Genomic DNA, 12,042 nt, shown 5'->3' on the forward strand with positions numbered 1-12,042 from the left:
CAGGCTCCGTGAAACGCTGATTGTGTAATGAAAAGGGCGATCATTAATTACCATCCCGCGCAGGACGCGTCAGAGGTGAGAGCAGAGCTTTGCTGCTGCAGACGTCTCTCGCACACGTGTTGGTGAGCGAGGTGGGGGTGAGGCGACCGAGATCCGTGCCGCAGGACGTCACCCCCGCACCCCCCCGTTCCCTGCGCCCACGGGGCAGGGGGCTCGGCAGCGGGAGCGGGGGGCAGGGGCAGCTCCGTGCTCCCAGCGCCGATAAACCACGGGGTCTGGCTCGCTGGCGCTTCTGCTTCGTCACTTCCCACGGAAAAGGGCTCTCCTCCCCAGAAAGCTGCTGCTTTATGGTAGAGGGGAAAAAAAGCATTGGAAAAACCATCAATGGGGGAAGGACTTTGAAAATGTCTGGATAGCACTGAAGTTTCAGATCTTTATTTAAATACTGAGCAGGTGGCAGCCCAGTCGATGCTGCATGCAAAGGAGAACTCCCGCACTGACTGACGGAGCGAGCAGCAGCCCTCGCTGCAGCGCTGGGAGACACAACCCCTCTGCATGCATAAATTATCAAGGCATAAAAAAGTTTGCCAAAAGAGCTATAAAGGGATGACAGCAAAGCACTTCAAAGAACTTTACTCTTCATTAGCAAATCCAAAATTGAAAGGCCTGAGCTATTACGGTAAGGCGTAACAGCAGCACCGTCAGTTTTCACTGAAGGGCATCTTAGCAAGTTCCTGGAGGTCTAATTAATTTTCCTCGCCTCTCCTCCCAGCCTCCCCAGCTGACAGCTGAGGTCAGGTACAAGATGCCCAAAAGCGCCCGGGTGGTGGCCGGGTGCGCCCGGGGTGCAGAGCAGAGCAAAGGAGCCGTGCGGGTCCCCGGGGCCGTGCTGTCGAGCCACCGCTTCCACCCGCCGCTGCCCCCCGCCCAAACCCACCCCGCGTCTCCTCTCGTGTAGATGACAACCGGCAGCGCTCTCCAACCTGAAACGCCTGTGTCCCAAAGCAGGGAAGGCGGCAGAGGGGCTCCTGGCAGGGCTGGCTCTCCGCCGGCTGTCCCCGCTGTCCTTCCCGTCTCCGCAGACTGTCTTTGGCCCAGCACCGCGATGCTCTGCCAGATGATGGAAAAGCCGCAGAAGGCAGCGCGTGGTGGGGAGGCTGGGTCCCCCGGGGCCCTGCGGGGAAGGGCTGCAGGAACGAGGGGTTTAACGAGCGCCGGAGCAAGCTCATCAGTGCCTGCGGCACCGAGGTCTCCGTTAGCACCGACAGCGCGGCTGGACCACAGCAAGGGCTCCGTGGCAGGATGCTGCCAGGGAAGTACTGCTCCCTCTTCCCACCCCTGTCCCTTTCTTCCGCCAACTGTGAAAGCTCAGTATAGTGTTTGCAGGATGTGAGGATTATTTTTGTTATTTTATTTTGGCAATGGATTTTACAGTCATGAAGAACCAGCTCATCTTGTTCCCCAGGGGAGTACACAGGTTCTGCTGTTTCAGAGCATACAATAAAATTTGCGTAGCCCGTCCCGGCCATACGAAGTCAAAATGGACAGCTGTTTGCTTTCTCCGGGCTGACACTGAACCACCGCTTTACGTGGCCGAGCCATGCCATTTTTAACTGCAAAACACCCACAAGTTGAGCAGAAGCAGAGGCCCTGGCCAGGGTTCAAAAGGCGTTTCCTTGCCCGTCCCAGGTCCTACCTGCACGGATCCAGCTCCGCTGCGGCCGGGGGCAGGATCCTGCCCGTCGGGTCCACGAGGAGGGCACCGAGAAGGACGTGAAGGGTTGCAGGGCTTCAGGAGCAACGGGAGCAAAGCAGAGAGGCAAAAAACAAAGCCGGGGGTATAGGGAGGGCTGTTTGCAGGGGAACAGAAAGAATGACAACGGCCACAACCCTTGAGCAAGAACATGGCTGTTGCCAGCTCTTCGTGGCAGATAACGCACCGCTGAGCCGGACGGAGGGAGGGGAGTGAGCTGCGGCGAGCAGTGCCGAGCCCACCACTGCGGGGGGGCTGCAGCCCCCTGCCCACCCCAGCCATGGCACAGCCCCCCAACCACAGCCCCCTGCCCACCCCGGCCATGGCACAGCCCCCCAACCACAGCCCCCTGCTCCCCCCAGCCGTGCCACAGCCCCCCAACCACAGCCCCCTGCCCACCCCGGCCATGGCACAGCCCCCCAACCACAGCCCCCTGCCCACCCCGGCCATGCCGCAGCCCCCTGCCCACCCCGGCCACGGCACAGCCCCCTGCCCACCCCAGCCATGGCACAGCCCCCTGCCCCCCCCAGCCGTGCCACAGCCCCCTGCCCACCCCAGCCGTGCCACAGCCCCCCAGCCACAGCCCCCTGCCCCCCCCAGCCGTGCCACAGCCCCCTGCCCACCCCAGCCGTGCCACAGCCCCCCAGCCACAGCCCCCTGCCCACCCCAGCCATGGCACAGCCCCCTGCCCCCCCCAGCCGTGCCACAGCCCCCTGCCCACCCCAGCCATGCCACAGCCCCCCAGCCATGCCACAGCCCCCTGCCCACCCCAGCCATGCCACAGCCCCCTGCCCCCCCCAGCCGTGCCACAGCCCCCCAGCCGCAGCCCCCTGCCCACCCCAGCCATGGCACAGCCCCCTGCCCACCCCGGCCATGCCACAGCCCCCTGCTCCCCCCAGCCGTGCCACAGCCCCCCAGCTGCAGCCCCCTGCCCACCCTGGCCATGCTGCAGCCCCCTGCCCACCCCAGCCATGGCACAGCCCCCCAACCACAGCCCCCTGCCCACCCCGGCCATGCTGCAGCCCCCTGCCCACCCCAGCCATGGCACAGCCCCCCAGCCATGCCGCAGCACCTCTGCCCACCCCAGCCCCCAGCCCCCAGCCCCCTGCCCAGCAGGCTCTGGGAAGGCAGAACGGCCCTGGGGGAGCAGCAGGGATGGGAAAAGACAGGATTTGCCTTTTCCTCTGGGCACACGTCAGCTCCTCGCCACGGCTGTTCGGAGCCCCTCGCTCCCAGCCCCCTTTGCTTTCGGCAGAGGAACGCCCGCCGTCCCCTGCCTGGCCGTCCTGGGGCTCCAGCTCCCTTCTGTCCCCTGCCCCCCGCAGCACTGCTCCTCTGGGACGCGGGGTCAGCCACTGCGAGACACCAGCTGCCGTCTAAAATCGCATCAATGGCCATTGTAATAATGACGGCGTATTTTTGTATCAGACGTTTACCCCAGAAAAGTACCAGAGCCGTTTACAGAATTATGTTGTTACCAGGTTTGTGACAGTACGAGACACGGGCACCGGGAACCGGTGCTGAAACCTCCCCCGGCTTTGTGCCGCAGCTCTCACCGGGCAAAAGAGTCGCTTTTAGACCCGCGTGTGAGGCATCATGCACCCCTAATTCAGGTGACATGAGAAGCGTCCCTGGATAAAATGCAGATCCTAGGAAATGCATCCTTTATTACTTGGTTAGGGCATTCTGCGCACAAAAGAAGCCTAGATAAAAGCTACCGAGGCGTTGGGCTGCCAAAAGCCATACCCCCTCCCAGCCCGTGTTTTGTCCCACCTCTCAGGGGGAGCCTGGGTCACTTCCTAATTCCCTGTTTCCCCTAATTCCCCATTTCCCCTAATAATTCCCCATTTCTCCCCCACCAACAGCATATCCCAAAGTGTCCTGTGCCGAGCGAGGCCCTTGGAAAGGACCCTTGAGCATCTCTGACTGGACCACTACGGGACGTGCCTGGAGGCAACATCTTCCACCTTTTAATTTAATTAATTAATTTAATTGCCATAAGCCCCAGGTTCCTGAAGCCACCCAGGAGCCCTCCTGCGTGGTCCCGTTTGGCCCTGAACCCCTCAGAGCTCCGGAGACCCGACGGTCTGACACCCAAGAAACTGGCCTGGGAATTGTCTGGGTAGGACTCGACTCCGTGCAGTCGCTGCCCACATCTATTGCATTTTAAGGTCCGACTTCACCAGCGATTCCTGTTTCCTGCTGAGAAACGGAGTGCCATACACCGTATTGCAACACGCTGCTCCTCCCTTTGGCACCGGCACCGGGCTGTCCTCGCCTGTGACAAGCCGAGCCGCAGGGGCTGCACCTTGGATTTCGCAGAAGACTTATCGAGCACCATAAATTAAGCACAAGAGCAGCAATTTATTCCTTTTTTGGGAAGCTTTGAAGGAAGGATTTTTTTATCTCCTCCGAAAAATCTCTGCTGCTCACCGGTCAGTAACAAATCCTCCCCCTCCAAAGGCAGAGGAGAACCCAACCCGCGACGGCCGAGGCTGAGTCAGCAGAGAATTTATTTGTACATTGCTCACTATTTATGTTTTTTTTAACTAGGTTTTCTAATGTTACTTAATGGCCAAGTACACTTCATTTTCTTAGGTTCCTCAATGCGCAAGTAATGAGGATTTCCAAGGCAGAGCAGGCTGGCGGTGCCCGGTCCAATGCACGCTCGTAAACCACCGTTCTCTGATGGTCACATCGAAAAAATGTGTGAACGTTTTCTTCCCAACCTCATCTCACTTTTTCCCTTTTCCTTTGTCATGCATTGTGAAGGTTGCTCTTGACTTTTTTTTCACTCGAGCATCTATTAAGAACTGTCTGAGCTCGTTACCCATTTCATTTCCCTGGGTGCGGGAAGAAGAAAGCTGCCGGCAGTGGAGAGGAGCAGCTGGGGCGCCCGGCCGTCGCCTGGTTTCTCCCTTGCACAATGTCCCACAGACTCAAAGAAACAAAACAACTCAAGGGTCTGAATTTCAGGGAAACCTGAGTACCTGGAAAGAGCATTATCTGGCTGCGGCTCAGAGGCACTAAATCATTAGGAGCTGGCTCCTCGCGTCAGAACACCTCGAGAGGCTGCAGCATTCAGCTGGGGACTGGTTTGATCAGAGGAAGGATGAACACATCCTAAAAAAAGAGGGGGAAAAAAAATAAAAACCCCAAAAAACACCACCAACAACAAAATCAGAAAAATCTACTTATTTCACAGCTGTGTCTAACTTCCAAATCTACCTCCAGTTCCAACTTTTGGTTTACATCCATCCAGCCCAGGGGAGAAGAAGAAATGCTGAGCCTTGGTGATGTATTTTCCAGGGACCCAGAGAGGATGAACCAGCAATTTCGTGGCGTGTGGCCAACGAGGCTTCTGCTGCAGCTGCTCCAGCCGTTATCTTCCCCAGCACGTAACTTAGGTGCAGCGCTACCACATCTGTCATTTCTTTTAACATACACACACATGCTGTTTATTTTGGTTTCCATGTCCCTCATCAGAGCATCACACAGATTTTTTGCAGTATTATTCGATGGTTAACATTTCTGTCTCTGTCTATTGTTTTTCTGATCTTTTTTCAAAGACTTTTAACGAGGGAGAGCTGGACCAGAGGGCCTGGGAAAAGCTGCTGGCTGTTCCCGAGGGCCGGAGCCGGGCGCTGGCGCTGCTCCCGTGCAGGGCGAGGGCAGCGGTGGGGGCCGGGCAGATGCTCCGACCCTCCATCCCGGGGTGATGCTGCCGGTCCCCCGCCCCGGGCCACCTGCGGTGGGGTGGGCGCTGGGATGCTCCGCAGGGAGCCCTGCCCTGCTCCTCCCCACCCGGGCAGACTCACCCAAAGGAGGGCTAAAGAGGTCGGCTTCTAAATTTTAGCACTCGCATGTTTTCAAAAAGCAACCTAGCGCATTTGGGGGGGGGCAACTCAGACACTGCTAAGCTGAATTATTCCATTAGGCCAGGGAACATAAATAGTACGTTTACCCGAATACCCAATAAAGCTATTACTAATTCCAAAGAAAGAAATCTGAAAGTTGTTTCTTTTATTCTAAGTGTTTGCAGACTGAAATTAAACCAGTGTTGTAAGCAGCAAAGAAAGATAAGAAATTAATTTATTTTTTTTTAATTTCAATTTCAAACATAGCATTAAATATTAACTGGTGTGAAGTGTATTTTACAAAACACATCTATTCATTTCCTGTGTGGTGCAGAGAGGAATGGCCTTTCGTGGACCAGAGAAGCTTTGATGGGTTTAATGAAACAGTGCGCTAATAAGAGCCACGGAGCAGGACCGTGGGGACCCCCGTGCCGGGACCCTGCCCGCAGCCCCTCGGGGCAGCAGAGACCACCAGTGCTTAACTCCCCCCAAAGAAACGTGTTTGTCTATGCAAACCATAGGCGAGCGAGTAACACCCAACCACCCTGGCTCTGCTCCAGTGAAGCAACCCTCAACCGCAGCCGCTCCTGTCCGTACACTACATTTATTTGTGAAGATGCACGGGGGAAGGAAAAAAAAAAAAAAATCAGCTCCTGCCATGGGAAAACTCATTCCTGAGCTGGGGCTGGCTGGGGCCGCGTGCCCGTGCCAAACGTCGGGGGGGACCAGACCTGCCCCGACAGCCAGCCCTGCTATACCAACATCGATATGCAAAGGTACGCACACGTGGTTATGGGCAAAGCCTAAATATCAGTAGAACGACGAGTCAAATAGCAGATTCTTTCTTTCTTATTGTTTCTTCTAAAAACGACAATGATTTCTCACGTGCTCTCCACATGCACGCCACCTTGGAGCGTATGCTGTGGTTTGGCAGGACACGTCGCACCTTCAGGCTGGCGCAGGAGTTGAATTTCTCCTGGAAGGCAAAGGTTCCTCTCAAAAGGTCGCGGCAAGGCTCATTTCTTCCTTCACTCGCTTGCCACGGCTTTTGCTAAGAAACCTAGCGGTGCAGAAACAGCAACGGCTTTGGCACAGCATGGTCCTGGGTTACCGAAAACAAGTCTGGCTGTAATTAGGTCATCCGGCAGCCTTTCTGCTCTAAAATGCGTGTGCTAACACCACCCCATCTTCTTCCTCGCCATCGCCATGCGACGCCGCAGTCCTGAGGCGGCGTCAGTCAGAGCAGTCACCGGATCCAGATACCTCGTCTCGTAATTCAGCTCGTTTTCATCCCGTGCGAGCGATGCGAGCGGTGCAAAGCGCTTGCAAACAGCAGCAGCGCTTCCAAGGCCGTGGCCACCAGCCAGCGTCCCTTAACGAGCAGCTCAGGCACCAGCACGGCGCTGGCAGCGGCTCCTCGGCCGTTACCACCACTCCGGGCTTGAGGTTTGCACCGTTATTTTTTTTCATATTGAACCATGAGGATGTAAATAGGAGAACCATTCCGGCCGATTAGCCGCTGGAAATGGGAATTACGCTGGCCAGGGTGTAACGTGCTGAAAGCAGCACCCTGCTTTGGAGAGCAGGATGATGAAAAATGGCTCGACATGGCTTCCCCTCTTAACTGGAACCAGGTGCTGTGTCTTAAGCAAGTAACAGAAAATAGAGAGGACTTTTAAGAAGAACCCTTATGTTCCTGAAAGGTGTTGACCGGGGCAGACCAAGCTCCCCCCCAGGTCGAGCCTTGCCTGCAGCCCACGATCCGCCCGTTTCCGCAGAACTGCCCTCTCTTTCCAAACTACGGATCCGCGTGATGGCGGGGGGCGGCGAGAGCAGCACGGCGTCGTGCCGCTGAGACGGGCTGTGGGGTTTGGGGACGAGACGGCTGATCGGTGCTGAAGCTGGGCAGGAGAGGTCGTTACCCAAGGACGACCCGAGGACGGGGCTCTTTGGGGGTGATGCCTTTCCAGGCAAGCAGCAGCGATGCACAATGAAAATCTCATCCCGGCTGAACACCTTCTGGGGCCGAGATCCCTGTGGGAAGAAGCCTGGACGTCACTGTGGATGCTCCAGTGAGAACTCCTGAAGACACAGCTAATGCGACGCTTAGTTATTTCCGTGTACTAAAGATATGCGTAGAAAATAGGGAAAATTTATAGTGCTTGTATAAAAACGCAAGGAACAACTTGACCTCTGCTGCTAACATGATCCTCTGAAGCGGCAGACATGAAAGGGTCTGGAAACAAGCACGGCGATGATTAATTGGATGGAGGACTCCTGTGGCAGAAAGGGTGGAGGAATGTTTCCTTGGGATCACCCTTCCTTTTTAAGGAACACGAAAACCAGAGGACTCTCCAGCATCATTGCTGTGCCTCTTCCCGCAAGGCTTCTGTACCCAAATCTCTCTTCAGCAAGGCTGCGGCACCGACGTAACTTCTGAAAGTCTCTCTTGAGAAGAAAAAAAATCCTTTTTATTAAAAGAACTGAGAGCGCCATAATTTATCATTTTATAAAATTCTGGCTTTGCAGACACAGACCGATGCTTGGGTTTGCACGTGCGTTTATTACGCGCAGGGAACATTCCTGTGAAATCGGGCAAATAAAAGGGGAGAGGGCTCGTTCCACCGGGAAGCAGAGTCAGCCGCAGCTGCCGCACGGAGAGCTGGGCCATCCAGAGACGGTTGGTGCCTTGGGGAGGGGGTGTCGCAGTGGCAATAGGTGCTCTGGCTTTCCACCTTTCATTCGAACTTCCAAAGCCATTAACTGCATTTACCCCGATTTTATGATTTTTTTTTTTTTTAAAAAGAGTTTCTAGGAAATAGTAATATATTATTCCTCCGAGAGCTCAGACTGTTTAGCCACGTATTATTGCTGCAGAACCCAACCATAAAACTTTAAAATGAGTCTCCTGAGGTTAACGACTTTTACCCTCGCGCACGGGGGAGGACACCGAATCCAAATTCTGCCCCTGGTACAGACGGGGTTAACTACATTTGAGGCCTCTGGTGCTCACACCGTCTTTCCAGATCTGCCCCCGTGGGAAGGAGGTTTGCCCACACCGCGGTCCCCCCGGCACACCCTGGTACCGACACACAAACCGTCTCCATCGGTGCACCTGAGCCTTGCCGCAGGGCAGCAGGCACCCATCCGGCACCCGTCCGGCACCCATGGCTGCTTCACTCACTCTTAATTAGCCGTTTTTAACGTTAGAGAGCACGAGCTATCCCACGAACCACCAGTATTTGCTGTCACATCTGAAGCTACGGGCACTTTGTATCTGCATTCAGAATTTAAAATATTAAAGACCCTAAACCCCAGCTGTCCGGAGTGCTCATGCGAATATCTCAACCTGACGTCAGTTCGTGCAGCTTCCATAGATATAGAGATATAAACGGATTTAACAAAATTATAACCCCCTGTCACAATTATGCTGTGTGTTTGTTCTTATGCAGTTTTATTCGTCTCTTTGCACGAAAGCACTTAAACCTAAAAAGAGAGCTCAAACAGAAACTAGTTACCCACATGTCTATGCGTTTATTTACACGCACGAGTATTGATTATTTAGCAGTTAGCCAGTTGCTATGACACCAAACATCACCGATCTACGAGCAAACAAGCGCTCTCTCCGTAGTTCATAAATACCAATTATGGTAGAGCAGCTCAAAATTTTCCATTCGGCTAATCTCATCCAATTTCTCCCCCATCTGATCTCTATATGACTTTCTTTGCTTTCCATTAAAAATTTACCTTTTCCAAGCGCCTTTCTCCATTTTACTCAATCTCCATTTACAAATGTGCTGTCATTTCGTGGCCCGTATCTCCGGCAGCCAGAAGCCCCACGGTGTGCACCGGCATCTCCTGCAGCGGCCGCGGGGAGATGCAGAGCCAGCATCTCACGGGAGGTACCTTCGAGCTGGCGATGCGAGCCCCGCTCCTGCCGAGCACAGCCAGGGAATCTGGGAGGAGGAAAGGGGAGTGATGCTGCAGTGCAGCTGAAAGCATTTAGCAATTTTCAAAAGGAGTAAATTAGCCAGAAATCAAAATAATGGTGCTTGGGTTAAAACAGTGCTGCAGCCATCTGAGCCAAAGCTGCTGCACCCTCAGGTTAAGGCTTGCACTAGTCTGTGCCACCGGTTTAAAGCTCCTGAAACAACAAAAGGGACTAAGAGTGTTCACTAGGGCATGAACAACCTGACTAATGCTCCAGCCACCCGGACACCTCGCCCAGCCCAGCGGCCTGGGGAGAGCCAGGGCTGCAGGGTCACAGCGCTGGAAGTTCCCCAAAAACGAGGGCACGGAGCATTACGACACTTTTTTTAAGCCAGAAAGAAAAAAGGCACACGCACGCTTTTCTTTGGCGATCTCAAAGCAGCGCCCTGTGTGCAAGGTCAAACGTGGCTGAAGGGAGCTGGCCGGTGGGGTGCCACGTCTCTGTCCTCAGGGAGCTCACGAGAAAGAGGAAGACAGATGAAAGACCGTCTCTGGACTCCCAGGAGCACAAGACCAGGTGCCCGAGAACCTCACCAGAGAGACAGGAGCTGGGGGGAGACGAGGGCAGAAGGCAAATTTGGGAGATGAATACCCAGCCTGCCGATTAGCACACGTGCCCAGTGCTCTGAACGCATCCAGGATGATGAGCTCAGGCTTCATCAGTACTGAGACACTAATAACGGCGTCTGGTGAAGATCAAGTCAGCTCTACAGCTTCCAGCCACTGATCTGCAGGTCTGTGTTTTCCTCAGCTGCTGGTGAAAGCAGAGTATCTGACGAACGTAACTGGAATGTGGATCACATAGGGGATGGGTGGAAACTCATTACATAGATAGATAGATGATAGATAGATAGATAGATCGATCGATCCCTACCAACTGATGTAGCTATGCTGCTATTTCCAAATTCATTCACTCCCCTTTCCCTTCCACTTGACCTCATGACACTGAAGCCATCTCACAGATTTGACTCCATCACTGCGCTCGTGCTGCAATCGCAGTCCTCGTGGGTTGGAGAAGGGTGATTTTCAAAGTGTAAGATTATCTTTCAAGATCCCTCAGCCACACAAAAATGGCAAGTTGGCAGATATCTGTCCTCCCCAAAACTAGAGGCTGAAAAACCATCAGATGAATCAATATTGGACTCCAGTAGTGTCTCACAGAAGCACCGCCTACGCCTTTTAACCTCAAACCTCTAAGAAATGGTCTCACTTAAACTCAGTAACTTGAGATATCCTTTAGAGTTTATTTCTTCAGAGAAAGGCGATATCCCTCTTTCTGTCCAGGCTGGAAGGTCGTTGCTTCTAATTTTACAAGATGCAGGATGGAGGAGGGGAAGTGAAGAGTCTGTTGACATGGGAATAGTTTTAAAGATATTCCAGAGCTGTGTTCTGGTGAGATTCAACTTATTTTTTAAGCACCAGTAAATTGTTTTTGTCATTCTAAATCAACAGCAGAGTATTTAGTTCAGCAAGATCTGTGTACAATACTGGTGATGGAAAGCAGTGAAAAAAGTTGTTTAAAATTTAAAAAAAAAAAAATCCAAGTTTTTTTCACACTGGTAGCAAGCCAGGTTATGTTCTCCTAAATATCCTGCCAAGATATACAATATATGACAGTCTCAGCTTCCAGAAATTCGGAAGACCCGGCAGCCTGCAGCGCTGCTGTGTCCTGAGCATGTCACAGAGCGCGTGAGATACGGAGGACCGACGTGGTCTTTGTGGTGGGTCTCAGACCCCAGCACCTGGTGGGTCTCCTCGGTGCGTTGGGATGCCGGGGGCCAGCACGGAGGAAAGCCAAGGGCGCGGGTGGGGATCGCGGCGGTGCTCACGGGGGGGTTCCCAGGGCCACGGCCCCGTGCGCACAGCGTGGTGCCTGCAGAAGGGGCTGTCCTGATGCGCTGGACATCGTCCTGCTGCTCCCCAGCTGAGCACTGCCCGGGGCTGGCACAGCCATAGGAGAGCTGGATCGAATAGGAGAAGCGGCTGGCAGGAACCAGGGCTCCAGCAAATCCGTATGGCACGAGAGGGGAAGTCGAGAGAGCAAACGTCCCCACGCAGGTCTCGTCCTTGCCTGGGAAGCAGCAGCAGTGCTGGAGCAGCACCAGCCCGATACCGGCCAGGGGATATTTGGAAGGGAAGACATCTCCGGTTTCTGAAACATCCTTGTGCAAACCAGTTTGGCATTTCTCTGGCTCTGAAACCATGCCCTTGCTCCATGCCCTTGCTCCACAGGGAAGAGGACAGAGAGGAGCTGAGATCCAGCGCTCACATCAAGGGAAGCAGTATATTTACTTGCCAGAAGCCCTAGCAATGTCATGTAAGACCTCCCAGTTCATTTCAGTTTATTTAATACAGTCTGCCTGGAGTCTGCGTGCCAATTTTTCTCTGTAAAGCACAGATTTCTGAGCAAATTTTCTGTTCACAGCCATTTACTTGGGGCTC

General features: G+C 54.2%; 1 long non-coding RNA gene across 1 annotated transcript; it reads right to left on the reverse strand.

Annotated features, from left to right (window-relative positions):
• Window positions 1-225: 225 nt before the first annotated feature.
• On the reverse strand, window positions 226-1,842 carry LOC142602837 (uncharacterized). Its single transcript, XR_012836657.1, has 3 exons — window positions 1,697-1,842; window positions 938-1,187; window positions 226-340 (listed from the first exon to the last, which is right to left on the reverse strand). It is a non-coding gene; the product is annotated as an uncharacterized LOC142602837 (long non-coding RNA).
• Between the last annotated feature and the right edge of the window lie 10,200 nt (window positions 1,843-12,042).

This window comes from Balearica regulorum, chromosome 8, assembly GCF_011004875.1.
Source record: "Balearica regulorum gibbericeps isolate bBalReg1 chromosome 8, bBalReg1.pri, whole genome shotgun sequence".
Lineage (NCBI taxonomy): Eukaryota > Metazoa > Chordata > Aves > Gruiformes > Gruidae > Balearica > Balearica regulorum.